Source organism: Mustela nivalis (genome assembly GCF_964662115.1).
Source record: "Mustela nivalis genome assembly, chromosome: 1".
Lineage (NCBI taxonomy): Eukaryota > Metazoa > Chordata > Mammalia > Carnivora > Mustelidae > Mustela > Mustela nivalis.
In genome coordinates, this window is record NC_139020.1 from 128,080,185 (window position 1) to 128,100,153 (window position 19,969).

The 19,969-nt window shown below is 39.5% G+C and overlaps 1 protein-coding gene across 2 annotated transcripts in view; it reads left to right on the forward strand.

Moving 5' to 3' along the window:
- Positions 1-19,969, forward strand: part of CPNE4 (copine 4) — a 577,619-nt gene that overhangs the window by 145,415 nt on the left and 412,235 nt on the right. The gene's annotated exons all lie outside the window — the stretch shown is intronic.

Sequence of the window (19,969 nt, forward strand, 5' to 3'; positions counted from 1 at the left end):
TTCAATTGTATTTTATTTTATTTTTTAAGATTTATTTATTTGAGAGAGCGAGTGTGTGTGTGTGTGTGTGTGTGTGTGTGTGTGCGCGCACAAGTGGGAGAGGTAGGGAAAGAGGGAGACAGAATTTCAAGCAGACTCCATGCTTAGCACGGAGCCCAAGGGGGACCTTGCTCTCATGATCTGATCCTAAACCAAGAGTTGGATGCTTAACTGACTATGCGACTCAGGTGCTCCTATTCGATTGTATTTTAAAAATTTTTGAGTTTAAGGGCCATGTTAAGATAAGGGATTATGGAAGATGGCAGCCTGAATGTGTATCCTTCATATCATTTCCTCTCAACTCCCATTTACTTCTACTGAGTCAAGTGGCATCTGGGATCAGCAAGCTGGCAGAAATCAGAGGTATAATTGAGGCTACTTTCCGTGGAACTTCTGGATAAGAGAGCAAAGTCAGGACATTAGTGCCCTTTCGGCCACATAAGGTCTAGGAAATCTGAATGCAGGGAGCCAAGGGCAAAAAACACAAAAAAATTAAACAACAACAACAACAAAAAACACACAGCCAAAATAGGCAAAAAATGACTATGTTGATTTAGGAGAGTTGAAAGGACCTTCTTAAACAAGGAGTTCAAGTGTGGTTTTTGATTAGCCTAATGGATCTTCCTGGACCCCAAGTGACTTCCAGGAAGTTAAGGGGACATGATGAAATCCTTTAAATCCTTGAGTCCAGGAGACCACTAACTCTTATGATTCAGAAGGTCTGGGTGTAGAGAAGCTTCCCTTAGGAGAATGAATAAAAGATAAGCAGTTACTAACTAGTGTTTCACTGGCCTACAGTGACTGCCACATATTCCACTGTTTGCTGGAGGGTAGGAGGAATAGGGAAGATTTTCAGTTATAACTGATCAAAGGAAATTATTGTGTAGCCCTAGGGAAGAGGGCCCAGTGGAGTATCTAGACTGATGTTGCCTAGAGAAATTGAGCTATTAGGGATGCAAGATGACCAGTGATAAAGAATATTTAGGAAGATTTGTTTATAGCATAAAAAGGAGTTATTGGAATTTTAAAGTTATTTTTTATGTTGAAAATGTGATAGTTCAATTGAAAGCGAAAATAATTGCTATTAAGAGCTAAAAGAGTGGCTTGGAAGTTGAATGGGAAGAAATATTTCAAAGCACAAAGCAAGGGTACAAAAATACTAAAATAATGAGGAATACTAAAAGACCCAGAGGATGGTCTGAGGACTTTAACATAGGCATTCCAGGAGGTCTACAAAAGAGCAGATGGAAGAAAGGCAGTTATCTAAAAAAAAAATAATAAAGGGGGCGCCTGGGTGGCTCAGTGAGTTAAGTTGCTGCCCTCGGCTCAGGTCATGATCTCAGGGTCCTGGGATCGAGTCCCGCATTGGCCTTTCTGCTCAGCAGGGAGCCTGCTTCCCCCCCTTCTTTCTGCCTGCCTGTCTGGCTACTTGTGATCTCTCTCTCTCTGTCAAATAAATAAATAAAATCTTAAAAAATAATAAATTAATTTAAAAAAATAATAAAGGAAAATTTCCTTAGTTTGAAGAAGAACTTGAGTCTATAAATTGAAGGTCCTTAACTGAGTTCTGAGCTGTCTTATTAAAAAAATAAATAAAAAGAACAGTCATTTAGCTTATGCTTTTAGAGCTCCCGGCTTTCCCCTAAATCTAGACAAAACTATCAAAAGCTTCCAATTATGCAGAAGTTAATGGCAAGAGAAAAAGAGAATCAGACTGGCATCAGACTTATCATTTACAACTCTAGAAGTGAGGGTATGGTAGAAATAACATCTGTGGAGAGTTTGGATTTTTATGTCTAATGTTGAACTTTCTGAAAAGAGATTATTTTTAGTTTGACTGTGTGACTTAGAAATGCCAATTGCTTTAGTGAGACAGAACTCAGAAGACTAGTAGGCATTACCACAGATAATCCCCTGCATTATAGGAAAAGTCCTTTAATTCCATTTTTCCCCAAATCTCACTCTTTCTTCTTAGGAAAGCCCTTTCCTAGTATCTCAGAAAATAGTTCTTGAAAACAAAAATATTTGAGAGCACCAGACTTAAGATGAATCTTCTGTATTACCCGATTCTACCTCTTTCTTTATAAAGACCCGGAAACTAAGGAATATTAAGTAAGTCAATCAAAATTTCACAGGTAATGAGTGGAAAAACCAAGATAAGAATCTAGATCTTATTTCCAGTCTAACAATTCTTTCAGTCATGTCGAAGGGAGGAAATCATTTATTTCTGTGACTTTCTTCATAACCTTCCAATACGTGTCTTTGTTAAGTGGTCTTGAGTGGGTTTCTGTTGCTTATAACTGAAGGATCCTGGATAATTAAAAGACTAACTAGTCTCTTAGTTTCAATAATGACATATTCTCGTGTGATTACTAAATTGATATTTGTTGGCGTAATCTTTTCCTCTGCTTTCAATATCTCAAGTTTCCTAAGAAATATTTCTCTTTGTATGGTGTACTCACTTTTCAAACTCAACAGGCAGCAAATCAAACTCACCTTATTATTTCCAAACTGGCTATTTTCTGGATGTCCCTATTTCTGTCACTGATGTCACCATTGCTCCGGAAACGCAAATTGCTTTTCATGAAACAGCACTCTCATTATGCCAGTTTCCTCCTCAAAAACCTTCTTTTCCTGCTGCTTGCAAGATCTTGGTTGCTAACACTGTGACCTCACATTTAAGTGCCTATCAAATCTGACCATTTTATTGTCATTAACCTAATTTTTAAAATAGTCATACCTGTCAGTGTACTGGACATTCCATCTAAAATGGCTTCCCTCTACCTATAAAAACGTTCTCCATATTGTACATAATAAAAGAAACTCCAGCTCTGTGCTTGAAATCAAAGATATTGGGCTGTGTGTTGGTTCCACTAACATTAGCTATGGGTCCTTGAAGTGCCGGTCTTCTCATCTATAAAATATGTATCTTTTCTCTCTTCTAGGTAAGTCCTTTCATTATATTCATAAAAATAAAGAAAAATAAGACAGAGAATTTTAGAGACTTTATCGAGGTCATGTTGCTTCCAGACTGAGGAAAATTAAATGGATTTTAGATGCTGCATCTTCAAATAGACCATTTCTCAGGAGCCCCTTTGCCTGTTGCTGCTTGTAGCATATTCAGCTCTGAGGACCCGTCTGTGCAGCAGGGAGGAGGAGGACTGTTTGGGCAGTATCTGATCTGTCAAATTTGTTTCCATGTTTAGGATAACAGTAGCTGTTGCAATGTCTGAAAATTTCATTCCCGAGTGGTCTGCCCTTTCCACTGTTGGTTAAAAACAGACTTTTCATATCCTGGGAAATATTTTTTCAGGCAAGTGAATCAGACAGTTGAGGGGATGTTAGAAATCCAAAGACCTTATATAAAAATAGGTTAGTTACATCCAACCATGGTGGAGGGAGGGAATCTTCAGGCATTTGCAGTAATAATATTAATGTCAGCACTTATGACAACACCTTCACCCTAGACCTATCCCTGTGTTATTATTTCCATGTAATAGTATTTGGTGTGACCCAGCCGTTCTCATCATCAGCAGTAGGGTCCTGTGATTTTTTAAGCAGATGCTTTGGACATTTTGGAATGTTTCAAAAATGCTGGTACAAACTTTCCAGACCTCCTGAAATTTGGGTTGCTTTATTTCTGGACAAGAAGATGCTTTTCCAAAGTGATGCGGCCATGCCTTAATTATCTCCTCCTAACTTAAATTAAAAACAAACAAACAAAAAAACAAAAAAACCCCAACAGGTCATGGCTTATAGAGCTGTGACAGTGAATTCCCAGGAAGTTTGGGATTCCATGGTAACTCCAAACCATGGAGTTCTGCTGTCCTACAGGACCATCAGTCCAATCTGATCAGATCACATCTGGGCACTGCAGATTGACAATAGCAGGGTTGAGAGGCAATGATCAAAGTACCAGGCTGTAATAAAAACCCTCATTCCTGGTGTGAGAATTTTCTTCTGTGCCCATCTCTGGGCTCTCTCTCCTTCCTTTCTTTATGGCTTTTTGCATCTCACTCTGACATTATTGAGTTTCTCCTTCTATGGCTCCACTTTCTCGGTCTTCACCATGTGCACGGATTCCTTCCCCTCCTACTTGTTGACTTTTTCATCTCCAGCCTCTCTGCCTTCCTGCCCGAGTTCATTTTATTTTTAATGGAATTTCTCCTTTGGTTCTCTTCTCTCTCCTCCTACTCTCTGTGTTCTTCTACAATCCCCTAGCTATAAATAACCCAGAGCATCCAACCTTTTGCTCTCATGGAGAAATGAATAATTAAAACTCCAAAGGAAGACACGTGGATTAAGTCAGGCACTTAAATTTCTTCCAAACACAGAGAGCATTTCGTGGTATCCTCTGCAAATGGATGACTCACAGCCAATTACTTCAAGAAGGGAAAAGGCTGAGGTGTAGCTTGATCAACAGCATATTACAAAAAATGGAGCATGCTGATGAACATCAGGTACTGGACAGGAACTCCACTTCTCCCAAATTCAGCAGCATGAGGTCTGTGGGGTCCTTGCTGTAACACATATGTTGCTGACAGTTTCCTGACCAGTGGTTTCTACATAATGTTTCTCTGTAATGTTTCTTTTACATCATCAAATACCACAAATTCTGAGTTGCTACTGGCTGAATGTGCCACAATAGCAATTCACTGGTTAGAAATAATCTGTTTTTTTTTTTTTTTCTTTAAAAGATTTTATTTCTTTATTTGACAGACAGTGAGAGAGACAGAGAGGGAAGGAATGGAAGCAGGGTGGGTGGGAGAGGAAGAAGCAGGCTTTCCACTGAGCAGGGAGCCCAATGCAGGGCTCAATCTGAGGACCCTGTGATCATGACCTGGGCCAAAGGCAGATGCTTAACTGACTGAGCCACCCAGGTGCCTCTAGAAATAATCTCTTTGGTGAAGCAGGGAATTGGGCTTCTCTTAGAGACCGTGTTGAGGTGATGGGTATATGGAACTATTTAATTATAAGGCATCAGAAAGCAGTCATCACGCGTTGTGTAGATGTTTTGGGAATGGTTAGGCCATGAGCGAGGTTGGGAAGACCATGACGCTGGGCTCTTGGGCCATTTCTGAGTTCTTCTCAGGCTCTCCAAAGACTGGCCAGTTTCTTTCCAGAACAGTGCCGTTTTTATGGTATCTTCTCTCACCCTGAGACATCTTGCTTATGTCAAGGCCAGGAAAGTGTAGGTATCAAGATCCAAGAGGCCAGAGCCTGTTCTGCTCTGTGAATGTCCATTCTGAAGGAAAGCAAAGAAGCATGTTCAACTCCAGGACCTTTATATGGTCCTGTAGAGGCAAAAGTCCTCTACAGAATCCTGAGGGGAGTGTAGCATTCAGAGACCCATGAGGAAAGGTCTGGGCCTGAAACAGCCGAGTGTTGCAGCTCCCTTAAAAGAATGTGTGTATTTGTGTGTGTGTGTGTGTGTGTGTGTGTGTGTGAGAGAGAGAGAGAGAGAGAGGGAGAGGGAAAGAATTCTGCTTCGAGAACAGATAAAATAAAAGCCACATCAGAAGAAATTATTCTGTGAGGTAGGAATGAAGAATGGCATCTTAAAAGTTTGAACAGTAAGGAGGGCACTGCACCTATGTTTCTGTTTAAAAATTATTTGGCATCATGATTTTGGTTAAAATCCTTCTCTTTTCACATTGAATAACTGCTTTTCTCTACAAATATTAGTTTTGTTACAGAAAAAAAATTTTTTTCAATGGTGTGTCTGCCGTGAAGTATATATGCTACTCTAGAAGTTTAGGTCCTTAGGGAGCAGTAGGTGTTAAAAAGCTAACTAGCTGCCTTAACTCTTTCAGGCCTCAGAGAGAGTTTTAGGGGCTCAGCATAGAAGGCTCTCCCAAAGAAACAAACCTTTGGAAGAATTTAATTAATTTCCTTTACCTGCACTTTACTGCCTAAATAAGGGAAGAGTCTCTGGAGAAGAGTGATTTGTTTGGGGGAAGGGCTGGAGGTGAAAATCACACCAACTTCTCAGACTGGAACGTGCATACAAATGGAGTTGCCTGGGAATCTTGTTCAAAATGCAGATTCTGGTTCAACAGTTCTGGAGTGGCTGCCAGATGGTGCAGCTGCTCCTGCTGGGGCAGGAGCCACGCTTTGAGAAGCAACTGAGCTGGCATTTCAAACTGTAATTCCATCACACTCGAAGCTTGGAGTTCTCATCAACTTTTTCTTATATAAGATAATATATTTTACAAAACATAATCATAAAACTCACCTTACTGGTATTTTGATTGGTACCCAGTTGAATCTACACAATGATATACGATCTTCCAATTCACCAAAGGGACATAGACATTGCCATTTATTTACTTCTTTGAGTTTGCGCTTTAATATTTGATAATTATCAGCATATAGATCTCAGTCCTATCTTGCTACATGTAGACCTTCATCTAAATTTAGTTCTCATCGAGATTTAGATTTCATGTTTTTGGTACCACTGTGAAGAGTACTTTTAAAAAATGTTAATTTTTCTTTCAGTGGCCACTATATTGATATGCTATTGATTTTTGAATATTGTCTTTGTATCCTGCAACTTTGCTAAACCCGCTTTAGTTCTAATAGCTTTTTGTAGACTCCTGGAATTTTCTAGGTACATATCATTGTGTCTGAGAATAGAGACAGTATGATCTTTCCTTTCTAACATGCATGCTCCTTTTTTTTCTTATATTTTTGCACTAACAAAGATCTTTAGAGTGATTTTGAATAGGAGTATTTTAGTGATTCTTTCAAAGCTAGGAATATTATTTCAAGTAACAAATATGGAGTCTTAAGCTGAGAACCCATTGCCTATTAACATACGTTCGGGCATTTTTTGTCATAGTTACTTTGCTGCAAAGAGAGAATCTTCTTTGTGGGTTAGAAACCTCTCTTAAGCTCATCCTCTACCCAAGGGTTTTGTTTCTACTTCTGCTTCACTTTAGGATGTTGGAGTTGACCTAGACAGTCCCACTTTGCAAAGTCATGACTATTGACTCCCTGAACTTGAACTTACCACTCAAGTCAATCTCAGAATGCTTGTGATTCCCAGAACTTGAGTTTACCACAGTCTAAGTAATGCTATCTCTTGCCATTCCTATGTACAAAGCAGGAGTGTTTTCTGCTCAGGCAGCTCACATGTGAATAGCCATCACTAACAGTATTTCTTTATGACCATGTTTGCTTTTTCAAAAGGATATTGAGCATGACATAGACCTGGGTAGCAGTTACCAATAAATGTAGCTTCACACAGCAAAGGAAACAGCAGAAGTGTTCTTCCTTTAGTACTTTAGCACCATCTGTGATTCTTTCATGTCAGTGAGGTGAAAGAGGCGTTTGCTGGGGAATATTAAAGAGAAAAAGAACTTAAAACAACATTTATCCCACATGCAAGACACTCATTCCACCACTGTTCAACAATGGCCATTTGGACTTAGTTACTAAAAAATTAGTTAAAACTCAAAGCTCAGCTCAGTCTTCAATCTAAGACATTTTCAGGGGGGAAAAAACTTCTACTATATGCACAATCAGAATTTAGATAGTGAAATTATTCTTTCATAAACCGTCCCCACCCCTGACTGGCTATGTTTTATTTGTTTGTTTTCTTAAAGAAACTTGAATATAGATAAATTTTTCTCTCTTGGAGGTGTGATCATATAGATCTAGAGAGACTTAAATGATAAACAGAAAATAAGAAATGAAGATAAGCAATTTTAAATGTCTCTTTGATGTACAAAGTTGTCAGTGAGACCTTGAGCATCACAATTCAACAGGCAAAAATATGACCTTTGACTAAAAGTTAATAATACTTGGATATTTGCTTTGTTCTCATCATCCCACAACCCTTCTACTCCATAACCTTCAATGGCTTCCCATTTCAGCCTCTTTAGCATTGGATTCTGTGCTACTCCCCCCACCCCCCGTGCTCATTTCCAATCCCACCTACTCCAAAGCCTGAACTTCACACCAGACTGCTGTTTTCTAAAATCCAAATGCAATTTTTCTTCTTGATGTTTTGGACACAATATAGGGCTTTTTTCCTCCCCCCAAAATATCTTGGTTTGAAGGCTGAGTTGTCTTGGGCTGGGCAGGCTTTTTCCATCTGTTGAAATTTTATTTTTTTCCTAGGCAGCACCACCTTACATTTCATTGTCTTTATAATGCCTTTCCTGCCTTCCCAGTAAGAGAAAATATATTGTTCCTCTATCTTTCACAAAAATTGCATCTCTCTCTCCTTGGCACCAATTTCATTCTATTTGGATTTTCTTTTGCTCTGTCTCCCTGGTAGATTACAGTTCCAGGAGGGTAGAACTCTTGGCTGATGGGTCCCTAAACTCATATTCTTTTTTGACCATTGTTAGTGCTCAAGATGTATTTTTTAAAAGATTTTATTTTTTCATTTATTTGAGAGAGAGGAAGGGAGAGAGAGAATCGGAAGTAGACTCTGCGCCGTCAGCATGGAGCCTGACACGGGCTCAATCCCATGACTGCAAGATCATAACCTGAGCTGAAACCAAGAATTGGATTCTTAAGTGACCGAGTCACATGGGATCCCCTCAAGATGTATTTTTTAAAAATAAGTGCATTTGTAGCAAAAGCCTCTGGTGACCCACCCACAGTGATGGTCAAAAACTTAATATTTTATGTTCCAGAGCAGCATTTTATGCCTGAAACAAGCCTGAGTGCTTTTAGGGGCATTTAGTTAACCTACAGAGACCACAGTCCAAACCCCCATGTGTTGGTGTTGAATCTGATCTCGATAGCCACCAAAAGGTTTCATTTCCTCTAGGTATACAGTAATGCATCTAAGTGTGCAGCTTGTCTCCTCGAAGTCGTGTTTATCATCTACCGCCCTTTGTGAGACATCTGCAGTCATTTAGGGAGGCAGGCCCTGAATGTACTTTTAGACTGTGGACTCTGAGAAACAAACTGAGGGCTTTGGAGGGGAAGGGCGTGGGGGGATGGGTAAGCCAGATGGTGAGTATTATGGAGGGCATGGATTGCATGGAACACTAGGTGTGGTACTTAAACAATGAATTCTGGAACACTGAAAAGAAATAAAATAAAAAAATAAAATGTATGTCATATGCTTAAATAAATATAATTTGTATTTGTTAAGTACACCTCAGTGAGGCTGGAGAAAAGCCCCACTGTTTCACATGCCAAAAAATACATTACCCTGGAAGTAAATTCAGCACACTGCAAGCCAACAGAACACACAATTATAAGCAATTTCCTAAGTGTGTGTCTCCATATGTAGTAGTCTTTGAGCGGTAAAGGGGAGAAGGAAGGGAAGCATGAAGAGAAAGATGATTTGAATGCAATTTTTGAGTTTTGGGACTTTATATTCACAATGAAACCTGAGTGGTCCTGGCATTAGAATGATCCATGGCTGTGTGAATCTACCACACCTAGGAAAAGGGCTATGCTGACCATTTTGGAAAGGAGATCGCATTCTTGGTAAACTTTTTTTAATTTGTGAATTTATTTCTAGGAAAAATCTTATATTTGGTAAATTATGTTAACTGGGAAAGAATAAACTTGGATGAAACTGGGATATTTTTGGTAAGCCTGGAAAATATGGAAACATTAAGGATGGTGTTTCCCAATTTTGTGAATGACACCCCCCATTTTTATAGTTGTGTGAATGAGAAGACTCAGAGTCACCTTTGATACCCCCCCATAGTCAAGTTATCATCAAGACCTATCCATGTTCTCCCAAAAGTCTCTGGAAATCATGTCCTACTCTGTGTAGCTATCACCCTTGTCCAAGCTAATAGCATCTCTCCTTCTGTCTGCTGGACTAGCTTTCTTTCTGGCCCTCCTCTTGTTGGTCCTACACACTGCAGTTAGAGTGATCTTTTTAAAAATGCAAATCTGAGGGGCGCCTGGGTGGCTCAGTGGGTTAAGCCGCTGCCTTCGGCTCAGGTCATGATCTTGGGGTCCTGGGATCGAGTCCCACATCGGGTTCTCTGCTCGGCAGGGAGCCTGCTTCCTCCTCTCTTTCTCTGCCTGCCTCTCTGCCTGCTTGTGATCTCTGTCTGTCAAATAAATAAATAAAATCTTTAAAAAAAAAAATAAAAATAAAAATAAAAATGCAAATCTGATTATGCCACCACCACGCCCCCCCCCAAACCTTTCAAAGGCTTCCCATTGCTTTTTTTTTTTTTTTAATTATTTTCCTAAAGTGCTAACTTTAGACATTAGAAGTTCTTGGTTTGGTTTCTCCCCCCCCCCCCTTTTTTTTTTTTAAGATTTTCCTTATTTGACAGACAGAGATCACAAGTAGACAGAAAGGCAGGCAGAGAGAGAGGAGTAAGCAGGCTCCCTGCTGAGCAGAGAGCACGATGCGGGACTCGATCCCAGAACCCCGAGATCATGACCTGAGCTGAAGGCAGAGGCTTAAACCACTGAGCCACTCAGATGCCCCCCCCCCCAATGCTCTTAAATAAAGACCAGAATCCTTAACGTGACCCTCAAGCCCTGTTTTCTCTGGCCTCTGCCTGGATCAGCAAACTCTGCTTACCACTTACCATCTCTTCTCACCTTTCAGCACACTGGCCTCCTTTCAGCAACTCAATTTCACCCTGCTTTTATAGCACTTTTCTCAATTGGGATGAGTAAATATTTGTGTACTTTCTGGTCTGTCATCTACAAACTCTGGAGGATGGGATACAGGCACCTTGCCTGATGGGTTTACATCTATGTCACTTGCTTCTGGCGCACAGCAGAGATTCACTGAGATATTTTGAATCAGTGAATGAATTTGTTACACTAATTGTTTGACCTCAGCAGATGGACTTCCTCAGGGTACGTGCCTGAGGCTTATTCATGGGCTTCATGTTCAGCACCAACTGGGCCTAGCCCTGTGCCTGGCACATTGTAGCACCAGGAAACATTTACAGCAAGTTGACTTCTAAGTAACCCCTGACTCTAGTCTAGAGCCTTGAGACTCAAAGTGTGGTCAGACCAATGACATCAGCATTGCTTGGGAACTTGTTAGAAATCAAGAATCTCAGGACCCATCCAGACCTACTAAATCAGATTCTGCATTCCTCCCCTCCCCTTAGTACCACTCTTTTATTGTTGAGATATACCATATATACAATAAAATGTATAAAATGTAGTCAACTTAAGGGTACAGTTTAATGCATTCCCCGAGTTCCACTTTTCAGACCAAATGTAGAACATTACCAGCTCCCAAAATGTTTCCTTCTTTCTCTTTCCAGTCAGTGCTTTCTCAGAGTCTTAGTTCTGTCACTATTAATTAGCTTGTTGGCTTTTCCTGCTCCTGAACTTATAAAGTGCCACGATTTTTTACTTAATGTTTTCAGAACTTGAGTTTTCACAAAATACCCAGGTGAGTGTTATGCACATTCAAGTTTGAGAAGTGTTGTCCTGGAGCAGCCATGCTCACCCCTGCCTATCATCACTAACTGTTGATGGCTGGTGCCGCTCCCAGGGGGTCTAGCATAATTGGCCTTGGGGGAGGCCTAGGCAGTAGGGTTTTTACACGGCCCTCAGGGAATTCTGATAGGCAGTCTACGTCAAACACCACTGTTCTGTATCTTCTAAGGCCTATATTGCACATCTCCTCCTGTCTCTCTGATCTATGCTGGGAAAGAGCAGTCACTACTTCTCAGAATGAAGCAGAGCTTGCCTACTTGCCTAGAGCAGATTTTGCCTGCTTTCTCAGTTTACTGCTTTTCTCTTCTCCCACCTTCCCTAGAACCTAAAGAAGACATATTTAAGCCTTTGGTTTCTGTTATCATCATCCCACGGGAGCGGTGGGCATGCTGGAGCTGGCTCACACTGCTTGTGAAGGCAGATTTTGTGCTTCTCTTTCCAATTATGCATTCAACAACAACACATTGGTAGCTTGAAATTGGCCATGGTGGGAGTATTTACACCACAGAAATCGGTAAACACTACCAATCAGGCTCTGTTTCTTCGCCCATCTCCTGGAGACCTGGTTTGCTACCACACACTTCCCTATTGCTAAATACTACTAAGGAGGTGGGCTTAATCAAGCCAAAGTAGTTGTAAAGGGGTTGTTCCAGTTGTCTGCTCAAGCTTTCACTTTTGACCAAACTTGACTTATTGTTTGGCAATTAATATGTTTATATTAAGTAATGTTGGCAATGTGTCCACTTCTTTGAACGTATAAAAAGATGAGCATGAGTATTATGTTTTTTCCGTCCAGCTTGGTTGGAAGTCCTTGGAATCATGCTTCTAGTAATCACTATGGTCTGGTCTTAACTTAGGTTATTATACTCATTGTTCTGCTCAGTTTATGGACAACATAGCAGAAATTGATAGCATTCATTACTGCATCTCCCCTTAAGATTTGTTCTATTGAATCTGTTGTTCTTTTGGAATTAATGGCTGTATGACTTACTTGATCTCCATTGATCATTGAGTGCCACTGATTATAAAGTGATTCAAGATATCTTGCAGACTTCTGGCATGTTAAACTGTGGGGCTACAATGACAAAGGACTGTTGATTCTTGGTTAAGAACAAAACTTTGGAATCAGACAGATCTGCATTTGAATCGTGGCTCTTCTCCTAGCTGGGTGATCCTAGGCAAATTGGTATAAGTTTCATGTTTCTCATCTATAAGAAGAGTATAAAAAAATACTCTGTTGGATTGTTGTGAGGATTAATTAAGATAAAGCAGACAGTGCACTAAGATTCAAACCCAATATGGTGAAACTCATTTTTCCTTCTTCTCAAATCTAAGGAATGGTCATGACAGATCTGGAAGATGATCTCAGGAAATACTGGTAGGGCTTGGGAAAGTGAAACAGGAGGAGATGAAAGAGAATAAAGGGTACATTATTGAGCATATTTGCATGGTGAGCAATTGGAATTTAATCTTACTGGGGAACTCTGATGATAGAGGAAGTTGTTGCATGACTCCATTAACTCCCCATCATTCGTTGGTTCTGAATTCCTGCCATGTGTATGAGTAGAGCAGGATCCAGGGACCAGAGAAAGCCCTTAAGCAGAGATAGAGATAGTGGCAGTTGGAAGTTGGACTGACACACATAGAAATAGTTCAGGGTCAAAAGGGCGAGACTCACATGTGCTGACCTCTATGGTAGCTCCATAAACACTCATTAGTAGTTGCTATATATGGGAGATTTTCTCATACCAGAAGTTTGCTTTTACTGATCAATTACTGTGAGCAAGGCAGGATGGTATGGTCAAAGGAGCATTAGTTCATCCCCTAAGGCTTGTTGCATCTCTAGTTTTCACAAATGTCTCATGGCATGTTTCTTTGTGTATGCACAAACGTTACTGCTATTGGATTAAAATCACACACACACACACACACACACACACACACACACACACACACACACATACACACACCCTTATGCAGTTTTACTTTTCATCCTATGGTGATGAGGAATGGTACAGTTGCAGCCTTTAATGCTACTATGATAAAACATACATTTGCCTAGAGGCAATGTGGCTCAGTGGAAGGACCACAGAATGGGGAGTTAGGAGAACTTTGTGGAAGCTTGGCTGAGTCACTTACCATCTGTGTGGGCTTTGAAAGGAGCAAAATCTCCCCAAGTCTCCATGAAAGGGAAAAAATTACCTGTGTTGTCAATTTGTTTTGGTGAGGAGCCCATGGAATAGTTCTTTAAAAAGGGGTTGTCTCAGATGCAAAGGTCTATGTAGAAGTAGCCTATGTAGAAGTAGGTCTATGTAAAAGTTTTCCAACAGCCACCAAAGCAAGGTGCTTCTGATTGCTTTTGGTAAGACTCCTGAATTCCCTGTAGGGCTTGGTGATTACCTCAAGCTTCTCCTGTATCCATAGCATTGCAGTAATGTTTGTCTTAAAGACATAGCGACTCTCGCAAGGCACATAAGACACATGGATCAGCTGTGGCTCCAGGGATTCTAAGCAGCTCTTGTCTTCAGTAGACTATGTGGTTACACCTGCTTTGCTGAGAGTCTCCTGGAAGACAGTGTTGATAACAGTGTCTCTGAGATTCTGGAACTTTTCCTAGTCTTCTCAGACATGAAGGAAAAGAATCCATGCCAAGTGCCTGAATAACTTCATTCCTCCTGTTTCTATCCTCCTGTTTCATATCCAGGAAATGACCATGTCAAATGTGATGGTTGGGAAGGTGTCTTTGCCCTCACCAATGCCTCCCACTTTCTAAATCCATTTTCACTTGTATATATGGTATTGCTTTTGAATTACTGAACAAATTATAACTGGGTAAATATTTAGGTGAAAGACTTTGAAAGTCTAAGAATTTATTGCATTATTTTAATTTTAAAGAGCTCTTTTTCTATAAATTAGGTTATCCAATATAAGTCTTTTCTTGCTGCTCCACACAGAAGCAGGAATTTATAATATGTACATATTTTAAAGATGCAATGTGGCATTCTAGCAATTAAACAATCTCAGTATGATGTAAATGTAAATTAGTCCTGTCAGCTTCTGTGTTTTAAATTGCAGTGCAAAATTATATACATTTTGAAGATGAACCTAGTGTTAGAGAAAAATAACTCTAGATATCTCTTTTCTTTAAAAAAGTAAATTTAGCCAAATATGGAATTAATAAGAGTTGACTAGAGTGAATTCCTAAGACCCTGATCTCAAGTATCTGAAAATTTAGGTATTTATAGATTAGTGTTTTTTAATCAGAAAATCTAAAACTGACTAAAAGTATTATTCAATATTAGTGTGGTTAGTATTTTCTAATTTCAAGTTTCGGAAAAAATTTTGGTGAAGTGATTTGGAAAATAAAAATGATGAGACAAAGTTACTAGCAAATAATTATCTCCTCTTTTTCTCCTTTAAGAAGCTTTTGTTTGCTGAAGTTAGTACTATCTATCATTTCAACATAAGTATAAATTTCAGGGCATCCATAAAGATAATGTGCACAAAATATTTTTAGATAGTTTCATTATAAGCGACATCAAAGTTTACTGAATATTACATATATATGCATACATATATATGAAAATAAATCTTGGCCTCCTTTTTCTATCAGTGTGAATTTTTTAGTCTGTAAACAAACAAACCTCTAAATCTCTTATAAGCATGTACCAATCATATACTATCAGCGACCCTGGCAATAGAACACACAAATAAACTGGAAGTTACCATCTTCCTTGAACCATAAATTCTAATCATGGTAAAAAGGATAGGTTGTTTACAATTTCGATGTATAATAATTATGTCTGAAAAATCAGTTACTCCTTTTATGTGACTTCAGTTTCTCAATCTAGCACTTTGTTTTTGCAAGTTGAAGGACCTGCATATGTTTGCATTGTGTGCATACATGTGCCACAAATAACTACAGATTGATGGATTCTTAGGAATTCTGGTATTTTTTTTTAACTTATCTCCATGAAAATTTACTGATGTTTTTGCAGCTGTTTTTGCTAAATAACGTTATCTACTTAAGACTTATCACTCACTTCAGATGGTTCATCTGTTAAGAGATCTGAATGGATAAAGTCTTAGTGGTAAGAGAATTTATCTCGTAGATTACATTAGTAAGTGAAGCTAAGGGATATAGATGTAACAAGTTTCTAGAGGTTTGAGTGATCATACAATGGACATTTTTAAGAACCATTTTGGGGGAGATACCTAAAACTAATAGCATAGCAGTAGTGTGTGTGTGTGTGTGTGTGTGTGTGTGTGTGTGTGTGAGAGATGTGGCAGATTTGGGGGAGTCAGTTTCTTCCTCAGGTGATTTATTGCCTAATATGAATTTATTGGATTTCTTCCATAGGATGCCACTTCAGTTGCAGGTCCTGGTTGAAGTGTGAGTTTTTCTTATCCTGTGCTACTTTTCATAGCCATGAAAGAAGGTGTTATGATGGCTAATTATTACTATATCTTGTTTATTACTGTAACAACAAAATGCTGTCTTGCTTGAACTGATCATCACCCATGTAGTAAAAATTTTTTTTCCAGTGATTTGGTTTACATACTAAACAATTGAAATGCAACGTGGGGGGAAGCTCACACTTTTTACCTGTCTCTGCTGCTGTCAGATTCTTGTGTGTAACAGGAGACTGGTCTTTGTCCCTCTCTTGCTGTGTCTCCTTCACTTCACCGCTTTAATTCCAGGATACCTGAACATTGGTGCTGCACAGAATTAGTTATACTTCATTTGCATCTTTACAAAGATTGTTGGGGAAAAGAGTAAAGTAGGTTCACTTAAAGTGAGTTTATCAAGAATGGTACTGTTTTTTCTTTATTACTCACTCATTTTTTAATGTTAGATGTTTATTCCTTTCAGATATTTAGAATCTAGTTACCAAATCCTTCACCAGTCATTCCACAAACAAATCATTTGCTTTGGCTCTAACTCAGAAGTAATTTCCTTGATCATTTGTATGATTCCTATTCCTCACCCCCACCACTCTCCTTTAATTATTTTTCCTCTTGGGTATTGTGCAGCTTGATGATAGAGGTAATTTTATTACCTTCCCTCTCCTCTCCTCTCCTCTCCTTCCTTCCTTCCTTCCTTCCTTCCTTCCTTCCTTCCTTCCTTCCTTCCTTCCTTCCTTCCTTCCTTTCTTTCCCTTCACAGATTTTATTTATTAATTTGAGAGAGGGAGAGTACACACATGTGCAGAGGGAGGAGCAGGAGGAGAGGGAGAAGCAGATTCTCCACTGAGTAGAGAGCCTGACATGGGGTTCCCTCCCAGGACCTTGAGATCATGACTTGAGCCTATGGCAGAAGCTTAACCAAGTGAGCCACCCAGGTACCCCTAGATATAATTTTCTGACATTCATTTTAAGAGACTACGTCAGGGGAAGACTTTTTTCTCTTCGCTCCTTCTCTTCTTCTCCTACCCTACTTTTTCTCCGGCCCTTTCTTTAGAAAACAAAAAAGAAAAACAAATTTTAAAAAACCCAACCAAAAAACCTTTCCCTTACAGCATCTCAGACCCAGATTGCCACACACTGGCTGATCTTGTAAAGGAAAAATAGCTTAGGCAAACTTTATTGAAGTTTTTTGTTCTCATTATTGAGTTTTCACTTATTTGCTTATTATTATTTTTTTTAAATGAACCAAGCTTTTTTGATTAGGAATGTAAACAATGGTCATAGTATAAAAAGATTTTAAACCTTATAAAGATAATCTCCCTCCCATCCCAGGCTTCTGACCCCAGTTGTCTTTCCCAGATGCTCTTGCTGAAATGATAGATAATGTTGATTTGAACAAACAAAACCTTCTTAAAGGAGAAAATGATAAGACAGTTACTTCCTAGTATCTTATACTGCCTCATCATTTTTGTTTTGCAAATCAGTAATTTTCCAAATTCAGTAATTTTCTAAATAAGATAATTTTTGGCCTGAAGGCACAGTGATTCTCACAAGGCACGTGAGACACATGGATGTATATCAGCTGTGGCTCTAAGGATTCCGAGCAGCTCTTGTCTTCAGTAGACTGTGTGGCTGCACCTGCCTTGCTGAGTGTCTCCTGGAAGACGGTGTTGATATCAGTGTCTCTGAGATTCTGGAACTTTTCCTGGTCTCCTCAGACATGAAAGGAAATAATTCATGCCAAGTGCCTGAATAACTTAATTCCTCCTGTTTCTTACATCCAGGCAAGGACGGTGTCAGATGTGGTGGTCCAGAAAGTGTCTCTGCCCTCACAAATGCCTCCCACTTTCTCTTTTCTTTTCTTTTTTCTTTTTTTTTTAAGATTTTATTTATTTGACAGAGAGATCACAAGTAGGCAGAGAGGCAGGCAGATAGAGAGAGGATGAAGCAGGCTCCCTGCTAAGCAGAGAGCCTGATGTGGGGCTCGATCCCAGGATCCTGGGATCCTGACCTGAGCCGAAGGCAGAGGCTTTAACCCACTGAGCCACCCAGGCGCTCCGCCTCCCACTTTCTAAATCCAGTTCCACTTGTATATATGGTATTGGTTTTGAATTACTGATTAAATTATAACTGGGTAAATGTCTGGTGGAAGACTTTGGAATTCTAAGAATTTACTGCATATTTTGAATTTTAAGGAGCTTTTCTGCTATAAATTAGAGTATTTCTATATTCCAAGGATTTAATGTTATATAGGAAAGAAGACAGGGGAGAGAGTAAGGATGAGGGAGCATTCTCACCAGTGACAGCTTATCAGGGTTTCTTTCTACAAAGAGTATATCTTTAGAAGTCTTTTTATAATAATATTCTCAAGTCTATATCATTCTTTGTCACAGCTGCATAGTGCGGAAAAGTTACAATCTGTTTTACCTGTGTTTTTTCAGTGGCCATTTCCATTATCCTATTCATTCATTCATTCACTTATTCATTCATTTTAGCTGTTACAAGCTATGCTGTAATGATTATATTTATTTGTACATCATTTCTTCATAACTTGATGTATGTATTTGTTGAGTAAATTACATGCATACTGGACAAAAATGTCTATGCATTCAAGTATATGTTTATAGCTACTTTATACACAAACAGAAACACTTAGAACCTGGAGTTTGCATCCTGATTTCCTTACTTTATGCAGTACCTTGGCATGTCAACAGGTAGAGAGCCACCTCATTCTTTTTGGGCTCACCCTGCATTCCCCCTCCATAGATGTAGATGTCAGGGTGTTTATTTCTGCAGTGTAGGCAATCAGGGCATGCAGAAGAAGCATGAGCAGATTTCCCTGGACAGGAGATGAACAAGGCGGAAGAGGTTGGAGCCAGCAGTACCCGAGCTTGTCATAACTCAGAAGCCTAGGCTGAGAGCAATGGGAGAGATGACAAGGAAATCAAATCCAGCCCCTCATTCTCAAAGTGAAGGGACTGGGCATCTAGGGAAAGTCAGTATCGTGCCTGAGTCACCTACTCTGGTGAGGAGCAGAGCCTCCTATCTAGTCACCCTGGGCTTTTCTAGTATAAGGAAACCTGGACTTTTGTCCCTGTACTTCCTGCAGGCTGAGTCTTCTGCTGTTCCTTATTTCTCCTCATGATCTTGACTGGGATCTCTTGACTTCATTTAGAGTTGAAAAGGGCATTTAGACACCATTTCATTCAACCTCCAGGACTTAGTTAAAATTTGAGATTTGCCAACTTCTCTGAGCCCCAATCTCAAGTTGATGGTGATTTCAAAACTACTGCTAGAAATTAATGATATAATTTGGGGAAAAAAAAAAAGGATGGTTTTCTTCACTTTTGAACAGGCTGAGGTGACAGGGGAAACCATGGCCAGACAGGCCCAGTGTTGTTCACACAGCATGGAGGAGGGGAAGAGCAAGCAAACAGAGACTTTTTTTTCTGCCAGTGGCAACCTTACTGACTCAGATGACATCCACCTTGGCCTTTTTCTCATTAGAGGTAGGGGAGAGAAGATGCTGCTTGGTGTTCTTTCTCAGCTGAGTCTGCTTCCAGGTGAAGAGGTCATCTGTCAGAATCATGAGCTGAGAGTGCTATGGTGAGGATAAGTTGGGAAGTCAGTATATGTGTGTATGTAGGTGTTAAATACGTATGAGTGTGCGTATTATGTGTGTATATAATGCACACTTACTGTATGTGTATATACATACATACATGGATATATATATATATATATATATATATAAATGTGGGCATAGGCACGTATATATATACACACACACAATAGATTTTACAATGTATAGCTGCAAAGGGAAGTAGAAGGGAAGTCTCTCTTAAACCTCTTCCAGGGAGAAAAAGAACAAACAACTATATTAAGAAAATCTGAGAACAGGAAGTTCTGACAAAAGCAAGGGTGTTTTTCTTCCTAAAGTGAAAGATCTCCTGCAGGACAGATTCTCTCCAAATACCCCCTTTCTACCACAAACAGGATTTTAATGACAGCCCTTCTCCTTTCTGTTTACATGGGGGCATCTCCACTGACTCTTGTTGCTATGGTGATTTAAAGCAACTGGTTTGGCCGTGTAGTTTGGGATAACATATTTCAAATAGTC